The following is an 11341-nucleotide window of genomic DNA, read 5'->3' as shown; positions in this document are numbered from 1 at the left end:
TTATAGAATCATAAAATCGTGAAGGAAAAGACCTCCGAGATCATCGAGTCCAGCTGCCAACCCATCCCCGCCATGCCCACTCACAGTCGTAATATCCCATTCTTCCCATCTCTACACAGAATCATAGAATCACAGAATCATAAAGGTTGGAAAAGACCTCTAAGGTCACCAAGTCCAGTGGTCAAACCGTCCCCGCCATGCCCACTCACAGAGTCATTAAGGTTGGAAGATACCTCTAAGGTCACCGCGTCCAGTGGTCAACCCATCCATACCATGCTTACTCAAAGAGTCATTAAGGTTGAAATAGACCTTCAAAATCAAGTCCAATTGTCGACCCATCCCTATTATATCCCAGTTATAGAATCATAGAATCAAAGAATCATTAAGGTTGGAAAAGACCTCTAAGCTCACCAAGTCCAACCCAAACACATCCCCACCATGACCACTAACCATGACCTTCATTGCCACATCTGCATGCTTCCCCAACGGGGATGGTCATGGCTTGGAAATGATCATGGGCTTCACCAGTCGCTGTCTCCTGCAGACAAGTCCAGGGAGTGGGATGGAATGGTGGAGACCACTGGGGGAAACAGGTTTTGTTGGGAGATACTCTCTGCAGCTGACACTGTGCTTGAGTTGCCATAAACTCTGGCCTTTTTTCAGCTGCTCCTCCTTTCTTCCCAGAATGTTCTCTGCAATCCCTCCCTTGGGTATGGGGAATCCTGGTGACTTTGCAGATGGGTTTTCAGGGAACGGCGTTGGCACGCTAAGCTGTTAACTGCAACTTTTCTCCTGGAAACAATAAAGTCGTCATTTCCTCTGGCCCCGCCTGTCCTTACAACCGTGGTCCCAGAGCAACACATCATCTCACGTGCCAAGATGCCTTCAGCGTCACTGAAGGACAAAGGTCACCTTGAACCCCCCATCTCAGCTGATGATGACCCGAGAGCTATGCCTCTCTTTGCCCCAGGTTTGATTGATGCAACAAGGCTCAGTACAATACCTGGAAGGGGAAGTGACGTTACTTTAATCCCAATGGATCACAGTTGTTTGCTCCTAGATTTCACCTGCTCTATCTCTGCCACCTGCCAGTGCCAAGGTGTGCAAGCTCCAGGTCTGGTCGGGATCATTGACACGCAATGCAAAGGATCAGGAATGTCCGGTTCTTCCCACCTCTACTTAGAATCATAGAATCATTAAGGTTGGAAAAGATCTCTAAGATCACCAAGTCCAATGGTCAGCCCATTACCACAGTGCCCACTCGTAGAGTCATTAAGGTTGGAAGAGACCCCCAAAATCATCAAGTCCAATCATCAACCCATCACCACCATACTTCAGTCATAGCACCATAGAATCACAGAATCATCATCTCTGAGCTCACCAAGTCCTACCCCAACCCATCCCCACCATGCCTGCTAACCATTCCCTTCAGTGCCATGACTGCATAATCTCTCTTTCTTTCCTCTTGCCTGCCAAAGACGAGAAGTTTTTTGGAAAGGGGCCTATCAGGGGTCTATTTCACCTCAAAGTCTGGCTTATTTGGGCTTCTATGAACCTAAGGTAGAGCTTCTGCATCTCCTTGCACTGGAGGTTGGCACAGCTCCTGTGTGGATTCAGGAGTTGGGCTTGATGACCCAGACATTTCTCATCACCTCCACCCAGACCAACGCCAGCATCCCTGCCCCAGACCCATACGGAGGCACAGGAGGGGACTCATCCAGCTGGGGACAAATAGAGAAGACCTTTTTCCTTCACCTGCTTCTCTGGAGGCCCTCTGAAAGCAGCAGGGCACAACAGCAGGTAAGGAGTGCCGTCTTTGGGTGCCGTGGCCCATTCCTCTCCACCTTGCCTTCCTCCCCTTGGTCACTGTGGGGTCTCTGCTGCGCTTCTCCCCTCTCTCTGCTCCACCCCTGTGGGTACAAATGCTGTCTTGGTGCTATGAATGCCCTTCACATGTGCCCTCCTCCTCCCTGTCCACGTCCCTGTGCCTTCTTCAGGGTTGCCTGATGGAAAATCTATCCGCAAATATTTGCAAGCATCTATCTATACGAGTGCCATTTGGATGCATCCGGTCTCCCATTGTGGAAAAGCTTTGTTTAGCAGCACGCTGACATCCAGAAGGTTTCAACAGCGAGCTGAGCTGGGGAATAGATTTATTTCCCCCCCCCCCCCCCCAAAGTTAGCTCAGAAAAAGTTATAATGGTGCGCAGAGCTTGGAACCGTCTCCGCTTCAGGTCTCCTTAGCAAATGACATTTTAACTAGAGGAGCGAGGTGAGAGGGATTAAAATGTTATGACAGCCTTTATCAGCTCCGTCTGAAAGCACTTCTGTCCTTCAGCGCCCTGAAAGCAACAGATTAGGGCGAAGCTGGGATATATTCTCAATGACGCAGTGTCAGCTCTTATCAGATCTGGGAGATAAAGGACGTTGTTTGGGCTGCAGTAATTTCAGAGCCTCCGCCAACAAGTCCTCCACGGGTCCGTGATAAGTACATTAAGCCCCAAAAGATGAATTTCATATTTCATGAGCAATCATTACTCAACCTGTCGCTAAACACGGAAGAGACTTCTTGATTTGTTCTGCTCTGTTTGCCCAGGACCTTCAAAAAGCACAATGGGAAGAACAGAGCGCTCAGAAATAAGGGGGGAAATGCACGCAGTTCAGCAACACGGGGATGCTGATCCCGTCAGGTCCTGGAATGCCACAATAACACCCCCAGAGCCTGCTCCATTCCTACTCTCCTGTCATGACAGCCATCCCAGCACACCTCAGCGATGCCGGTGACATCGGAGCCCTGCAGGCACACACACACCTGCCACGCTTCTTGCTTGTTCCCCATGCTCTGCGTGTTGGTGTGCAGGCATTTCAGTTGGGCCCCCATTGAGGCAGATCTACCAATTGCAGTTCTCTTAACCTGCACCTTTGGTGCTCTCTTACCGGCGTGGGATCCAACCCCAGGCCCACAGCATCCATTACCATCAGCAGCCTCAAAGGGGGATGGTTTGAGGATCCCCTCCCTGGTAATTCTAGATTAAATTCCCCTCGATTGAACTGGAAACCTCGATGCTAAAGATGGGCTTCCAACTCCCACAGAGATGGCAGTGACATTCATGCTGACACGTCCAAAGTACCGTCAGACATTAATGGATGAACAACTGATCATTTATTACATGCATGACAGAAGGCAGCAGCCCCATCCCAGGCAGCACCAGCCCTGCTATGTCACAGCCACGTCACCAGGGCAGCCACCAGCTCCAGGAACCACCCTGCCGCTGGCACAGCCATGTCACAAGAGCACAGCACTGCTGGGGGCTGCGTTCCAGAGCCAGCTTGGTGTCACAGCAGCCTGGAATGCTGACCAGAAGGGCAGTGCCAGCCAGAGGGGGCTGCTGAGTACCCGCGTGAGCGAGGGCTGTGGGGGGCAGCAGCAGCCCATGGCCATGGATGGCGGCTGCTCCTCCTCTGCCTCACAGCCACACACACGGACAGGGACACAGCAGCACGGCGAGAGCTCCTGTGCTCACCCACGGGACAGATAAGTCACCCCCAACCCACACCCCACCTCACTCCGACAGGACCCAGGAAGCTCCCCAAGGACCCCCTGCCCTACCCCAATGTTTGCTGCTGCTTCGTGGCCCCACTGCAGGAGCTGGCATCAGACCTGCTGATTGCAGTGACCCTTTCCACTCATGGCCATGGCAACGGCAGGCAGACCAACAACGGTGAGCAGTGCTGTGCAGGAGAGGGCAGCACAGGGAAGCCGGGCAGGAGGCTGCTCCTTTCTTCCCCCCTCTCTGCCTTGCAGGTGGGCATCGGCACCAAGATGGAACCAGAGCAGGACACACAGCTGTCCGCAGCTCTCCATCTGGTCTCCATCCTTACAGGAGAGATAAGTCAGCCATAAAAATGCCCTCCTATGGGCCCTGGCAGCACCCCACAGTCCCCATGCCCTCACCTCAACATTTGATACAGTTTTGCAGAGCCCTAGCCCCACTGCAGGAGCTGGCATCAGACCTGCTGATTGCAGTGGCCCTTTCCACACAGCCTTGGGGACACAGGCAGCCCCACAAGGCCATGGAAATGGCTGGCAGACCTGCAACACGGTGAGCAGGGCTGTGCAGGAGAGAGCAGCACAGGAAAGCAGGGCAGGAGGCTGCTCCTTTCTTCCTTCCCCTCTGCCTTGCAGATGGGCATACGTACCAAGATGGAACCAGAGCAGGACACACGCCTGTCTGCAGCTCTCCATCTGGTCTCCATGGCACACAGGACAGATAAGTCAGCCGCAGACAGTACCCATTCTAGAGACCCTGGAAGCTCCCCAAGGACCCCTTCCCCTACCCCAATGTTCAGTGCTGCTTCCCTGAGCCATGGCCCCACTGCAGGTGCTGGCACCACACCACCTGATTGCAGTGGCCCTTTCCACACAGCCTTGGGGACACAGGCAGGCCCACATGGCCATGGCAATGGCTGGCAGACCTGCAACGGTGAGCAGGGCTGTGCAGGGGAGGGGCAGCACAGGGAAGCAGGGCAGGAGGCTGCTCCTTTCTTCCTTCCCCTCTGCCTTGCAGATGGACAGCCCAACACAAATGGCACCAGGTGACCATAAGTGCTGCAGCTCAGCCCTCCAATCTGCTGTTCATGTTCCACTAAAAAGATAAGTCAGCTCCATACTGCAGCCTGTTGTGCTCCTACGGGACCATGGAAGCTCCCCAAGGTCCCCCTGGTCTTACCCCAAACCTCTTACTCTGCTTTGCTGAGTCCTGACCCCACTGCAGGTGCTGGCACCACACCAACTGATTGCAGTGGCCGTGTCAACATGGCGTTACTGATACAGTAAGCCCCACATGGCCAAGGAAACCATTTTCAGACCAGCAACACGGTGAGCAGTGCTGTGCAGGAGAGAGCAGCACAGGGAAGCAGGGCAGGAGGCTGCTCCTCTCGTGCATCCCCTCTGCCTTGCAGATGGGCATCTGCACCAACATGGAACCAGCACAGGACACACACCTGTCCGCAGCTCTCCATCTGGTCTCCATGGCACACAGGACAGATAAGTCAGCCCCAGACAGAACCCATTCTAGAGACCCTGGAATCTCCCTAAGGGCCCCTTCCCCTACCCCAATGTTCAGTGCTGCTTTCCTGAGCCGTGGCCCCACTGCAGGAGCTGGCATCAGACCTGCTGATTGCAGTGGCCCTTTCCACACAGCCCTGGGGACACAGGCAGCCCCACATGGCCATGGCAATGGCAGGCAGACCAGCAACATGGTGAGCAGGGCTGTGCAGGGGAGAGCAGCACAGGGAAGCAGGGCAGGAGGCTGCTCCTCTTGTGCACCCCCTCTGCCTTGCAGACAGACATCTGGACACGCACAGAACCAGAGCAGCGCAGCCTCCTCCAACCAGCCCATGTCTGCACCTGGCCAAGGCACCGACTGATGCATGAGGAAGGCACCCGTCCCGCTCTGCACCCCAATGTGCTCCTACAGGCAGCCTGAGGATCCGCACCGCATGGGCAGAGGCAGCTCCCCTATGGACTGTGTAAAACAGAACTCTGAAGACGAGGACAGAACAAGAAGCTCAAAGGGATGGACGGGCCCCATTCAGAGCTACCAGAGACACCACAGCCAGAAGAGAAGGAAGCACCGGAACAGAGCGCTCCTGAGACCCGGGGCAGCAAAACTGCACAGCCCAGTTTGGTGTCATCTGCAGCCTGCTGAGGATGCCCTCCATCCCACTGTCCACATCCCCTACAAAGCCGTTCAATAACTGCCCACAGCACTCATCCCTACGTACGGTTTTTTTACGTCTTGCGTGCCTGTCCCCATGTCCTGCCATGCCCTCAGCCAAGGGGGAGGGAGGGCACAGCGTGGGTGGGAAGGTTGTTCCTCACTGCGCAGCTCATTAATTCTCCTTTTCTGCAAGCTTTTTGTGATTCAGCAGCGTGAGTGCAGGTCTGTAAATGGCAGGCCCTCCGTGCTGCTGTGCGAGGAGCTGCTGACCCAAGTCACCAGGAGTGCAGCACAAGTTCCTCTTTAAAGGGCATCCAAATGCCACGCAGAGCAGGAAGCAAAGCAAGGGCTCACCACTAAACTGATGGGGATGATTTTCTTGGTCTGACAGTGCAATTACCGCGTACAGGATAAAGCACATCCCAGAAAGCAACGGCAGTTCTTGGGATGGGAGATATTTCTTTCTTGATCCCTTTCGTCTTTTCAGCGCTGTTTTATAAGGCACGGCTGTCTCCTAACCTCTGCCTGCCACCTGAAGATGGGTCATCACCCCAGTGGTTGATGGGTCAATGGGTCATCACCCCGGTGGTTGGTGGGTCAATGGGTCATCACCCCGGTGGTTGATGGGTCAATGGGTCATCACCCCGGTGGTTGATGAGTTATAGGTCAAACCCGAGAGCAACACCAACCACCAGCAGTCAGCAGTATTTCCTGCAGGACACAGCCTTTTCCTGATGATCTCCTGTCCAGAGTGGTGCTGGCCCTGCTCTGCTCACCCCATGAGCCTACCCAGGGTCAGTGTGTGGCTCTTTGTACTGCTGCAGTTTGCTTGGGAAGATGTTGCTCTGCATCAATTGGGTGCAACAAAAGCAGCTCGGGTCCTTCCTGAAGCCACGAATCCCTTGGCTTTCTCTCCTCATTTGGCAGGATGGAAAAGGCAGATAAGCCTTTACTTGCAATATTTCTGCATCAGACCCCAGCATAAGACCCAGAAAGCAGCATCAGACCAGACCACAGAGGTGTGACTCAGTGATTCTCCACCTGCTATGGGCAGAGAATCTACCTACAAGTGCTCCCGTTGCCCACGGGTGGCTTCTGTTCAATGAAACACCAGGGCTGCGCTATTGCAATCTGCTCTCACACCTCTGCTGGTGCTGAAGTTGGAAGCCCGGACGGAACCCTGGGCTCCATCTGCCTGCAGACCCCCAGGCTCTGTTCCCAGATGTGTGGTGGAATCCCACATAGCGAGGCCTGGCCGTGGCTTCCACGCTTGGCTGCACAGCACAGTGATCTCCAGCAACGGTGTGAATTTCTCTAACACGTTTCCGTGTCAGGGCTGGCTTGTTTTCATGCTGCCAGCTGGGGAACGAGCCACGAGACACGTGCTGTTGGGACACAGGTGCTGCCAGATCGAATCACAGCACTGCTTCATTACCAGGCTGGGATGCTGGACCACAGCAGAAAGCCCCCAGGGAAGATCTCCTGCTCTCCATCTGACAGATGCTTCCATCTAATGCAGGCTTTCTTCCCTCCTGCTACGTTTGCAAGCGCGTCTGCCGTCATTCTGGATGCTCCCTATAAGTATACGAATTGTACCTCCTTTTAACACCTCTAAATAAGGCCTGGTTTCCAAATGCCCACTCTGTTCTGCTGCTCCTCTCCGCTTCCACTCCTCCCTGCTGCAGAGCCTGGAAACGACGGGATGGAAGGAGCTCCGCAGGCTCACGAGTGTCACAGTCTAAGGAAAAACACTGCCTCTGCAGTCAGCTTGGTTTGGCTTTGGATGAGACAAACGGGTCTGGTGGGTTTGGACCCCCAGAGGTCCCATCCAACATCCTCCATTCGGTGATATGGCAATCCTGGTACAGCATCTCCCGTTCCTAGAGCATCCCGCCCATGGGTCCCAGGGCTTACAGTCTGCTCCAGCACTCACAGCCATGGACATCCCTGTTCCCCAGCAGGTGATTCTTTGCAGCCCAGCCCCCCTCGCTCCGTTTGCTCTCCGTGTCGGATCCCAGCGCATCGATCTGGGGCCGTTTCTCCAATTTGCTGTGGATGATTTGGATGCTAATCCTGCCAGCCGCAGCCCTGCTGACCTCAGGCAGCAGGTTTATTAGCTCTGCTTTGTCTCATCGCCCGAGCCATTAATTAAAATATTGATTAGTGCCTGAGACGGGGCAGACCCTTGTGAGATTCTGCTGTATAAATCCCTATGGGCAGACAGTAAGCTGCCCATATCCCCTGGAAGTGAAGCTTTCCAATTACGCCTGCCCTTTCCCCTTCTTTTCACTCCGCACAGCAATTTCTTATGGCTGATAATTAGTTAATGAGAATATTTTGGGTGCAGAACCTGCATCCTTCCCATCCTTCCTGCAGTCAAACTGTGGTGCAGCCTCCCCAGGTGGGCCTGGGAGAAATTCAGTCCGCACCACGTTCCTTGTGCATGGATTAGTAACTCCTTCACCTTCATTGTTCATGGCTTAATAACTCCTTCACCTTCTTTCTGGTGGCCAGGGTTGGGATATTGGGTTTGCATCTCTCTGATTTCTCATTTTTCCCTTTCTAAGGCCCTCCGGGAACCCAACCTCTTTAAACTGTGGGGTTAATTGATAGAGATTCAGCATCTGTTTGGCCTTAGTATCCTATTGGAAACAGCAGAACGTCCTTCACTGAGCATTCCTACCTTTCACATATGTGTGTACCTCCTTTGCCTTCCTCTTCCCCAGCTCTGGGACTGGATCTTCTCCGTCAGCTCACCCCAAGCAGTCACCAAACCCACACAGGACCATTCATATCCCTTGTGATGGAAAACCTGCTCCTCTAACAGCAGCAGACAGGCGGGAGAAAGCCCTTGGGCTTTAATTGCTGCAGAAAGGCAGCCAGAAGTACTGCAGAGATAAATAGACCGAAGCGATGCTTGGTTATCTGAAAGCTTCAGCTTTGCTCTTTTCCAGAAGAATAAGCATCATCCTTAGCTATAAAGTAGCTCTCAGCTCCTTAAATGCTGTGGATCCTTCTGTTCTATGACAGATTTTGGTGAACCAGGTTCAGTGCATCTTTATCAACCTCTGGTGATGCTTTTCTCCTTCAGCCTGCGAAGGCTTGAAGCAGCAGTGAACATCCATGGGCTGAAAACTACAACCTGGAGATGGGCTACTGACTGGGAAGGGGCTGCTGTCCACTATGGACATCTCATTGAAAACCCTCATGGAGATGGAGGGGGAGGTGGAAGTGGAGATGGAGGGGGAGATGGAGATGGAGGTGGAGATGGAGGGGGAGATGGAGGGGGAGGTGGAGATGGAGATGGAGGTGGAGGTGGAGATGGAGATGGAGGTGGAGATGGAGGGGGAGGTGGAGATGGAGATGGAGGGGGAGATGGAGGGGGAGATGGAGATGGAGGGGAAGGTGGAGATGGAGATGGAGGGGGAGATGGAGATGGAGGGGGAGGTGGAGATGGAGATGGAGATGGAGGGGGAGATGGAGGGGGAGATGGAGATGGAGGGGAAGGTGGAGATGGAGATGGAGGGGGAGATGGAGATGGAGGGGGAGGTGGAGATGGAGATGGAGGGGGAGATGGAGAAGGAGGGGGAGGTGGAGATGGAGATGGAGGGGGAGATGGAGATGGAGGGGGAGATGGAGAAGGAGGGGGAGGTAGAGATGGAGATGAAGATGGAGGTGGAGATGGAGGGGGAGATGGAGGGGGAGATGGAGAAGGAGGGGGAGGTGGAGATGGAGGTGGAGATGGAATGGGAGGTGGAGATGGAGATGGAGGTGGAGATGGAAGTGAAGATGGAGGTGGAGGTGGAGACTGAGTTTTTCTTCCACACTTAACTCACTGGTGAACTGGATTGAACTGGATCAAAAGAGAGGGATGCCATGGTTTTCTAGGAGGAGATCTGCCTCACACCTCCATGATGTTACCTCCACTGGGTCAAGCAGCTCCCAGTATGGACCTTTGTGAGCCCAGTTTGTGGTGCTGTCTCCACCCCTGGGGAGAATGTTACCCCAGCCACGAGTGGTCCTAGCCTGGACATGGTGGGATGGGCTGGGTTATCTCTCAGGGCCCTCACCCTGCTTTGAGCAAACCAGAAGACCTCAGGAAACGTGAAAACTTCCTCCGTCCTTCATATGTGCATCTCTGCTGAGCATTGTGCAGAACCCCTCAGCCCCCCCCCAGCCCTCCCTCGCAGGTGAGCTTTGGGCATGCAGACCCCATCCTGGACCCAGCGGTGCTCCGGTGCCATTGGTCTCATTGGTCCTCAGATCAATGGGGGGCTGGGGGAAAGCTGCCCCCCAGCTGAGCACCCTGTTTCCTGCTGGTGGCAGGATCAAGCCTTTCCAAACTGCTTTTCCTTTATCTCCCATCGCAACTCAGCCCCTTTCAATGCATTTCTTAAAGAGCACGGAAGAGATAGAAAGAAAACAAAAAGAAAAGGTTTTATCTATTTCTATGGAATCCCCACCCCTAATTAATGGAAGTTATGGCAGAGAGAGAAAAAAAAAGAGAATAATAATGGGTCAACAATTGACTCCAAAGCCAAGATGTGCTGTTTGCAATTGCCTTGGATGATTACGTGCACCCTCCTCTGACGGATGGTTGAATAAAAGGGGTTTTGGGTTGTCCCAGTTTGGAATCTCTATGTGATGTGACAGTATCCACACAGTGGTCCGGCCCATATGTGAGGTCAGAGGGATGGGAGGTGCAACCCAAGCCCCAAGGGGTTCTTCCAACCCATCCTGGGCTATTCCTGGCAAAGCACATTGCAACCATCAGCTGTGTGAAACAAGGGTGTTGTTATGGGTCGGAAAGTACCCTGGAGTGGATTGAGGTTGTGTGCAGGGCAGGAAGCCTACCCTCTAGCACAGCTTACATCCGCTCCTTCTCATCCCTGCTGTGTATTTATTTTTTCTCCTGCATTCTTTGGCTGAGCTGCAAAGATTTTGAGGCTGAACCCTGAAGTTTTGGTTTCACTACTGAATTTCATGCTGGAGCCAAAAATTACAGGTTACCCGACGGTCTGTAGCAGCAGCTCAATTTGCACTTGGGTGGGAAGGAGACCCGAGATGGAAAGAATGCAGTAAATTGAGGCCGTGGCACCAAAATAATGCCAGACTCGACCTCCACCCCATAACTACAGCTGTGCTCGGCAGCGTTCTCTTCAAGGCTGCCTGCCTCTGTGGTCAAATGCATTGGCCACAAGCTCTGCCCAAAATGCAGAAGGGCTGAGCTCCCCTTCCAGTCCTGAACCCCTGGGAAAAGCTCTGCCTTTTTCCAACTGGAAGCTGGGAGTGAGCCTTAATGCCGATGCGTCTCAATGAGGTCTCGTGTCAAGTAGTTGGGTTGGGCTTGGTGACCTTTAAGGACCTGAGAAATTCTGTGATTGTAAGGACAAAAATAAGAACTGTGGCTATTACTGCAAGATGTGGCTGTGCTGATGGAGTGCTACAAGCCTGCAGCTGTTGGGTTTTCTCTGCTGGGATGGATAGAGGTTCCTTTTGGAGCCCACCCCAGCACCCCAATCCCTGCCCTTCTTACACCACGAGAGCAAAGGGGACAGGAACAGTTGGCAGCTGAGGGGCAAGGAGAGGCCGTCACTGATGAAAAAAGTGCAAAACCA

At 53.5% G+C, this 11341-nt stretch overlaps 1 long non-coding RNA gene across 1 annotated transcript; it reads left to right on the top strand.

Moving 5' to 3' along the window:
• Nucleotides 1–4129: 4129 nt before the first annotated feature.
• On the top strand, nucleotides 4130–5776 carry LOC121109195. Its single transcript, XR_005844378.1, has 2 exons — nucleotides 4130–5051; nucleotides 5159–5776. It is a non-coding gene; the product is annotated as an uncharacterized LOC121109195 (long non-coding RNA).
• The last annotated feature ends 5565 nt before the right edge of the window (nucleotides 5777–11341 follow it).

This window comes from Gallus gallus, chromosome 1 (genome assembly GCF_016699485.2).
Source record: "Gallus gallus isolate bGalGal1 chromosome 1, bGalGal1.mat.broiler.GRCg7b, whole genome shotgun sequence".
Taxonomy (NCBI): domain Eukaryota; kingdom Metazoa; phylum Chordata; class Aves; order Galliformes; family Phasianidae; genus Gallus; species Gallus gallus.
The sequence above is the reverse complement of the archived record's forward strand: the minus strand, read 5'-3'. Positions and strand labels throughout refer to the sequence as shown.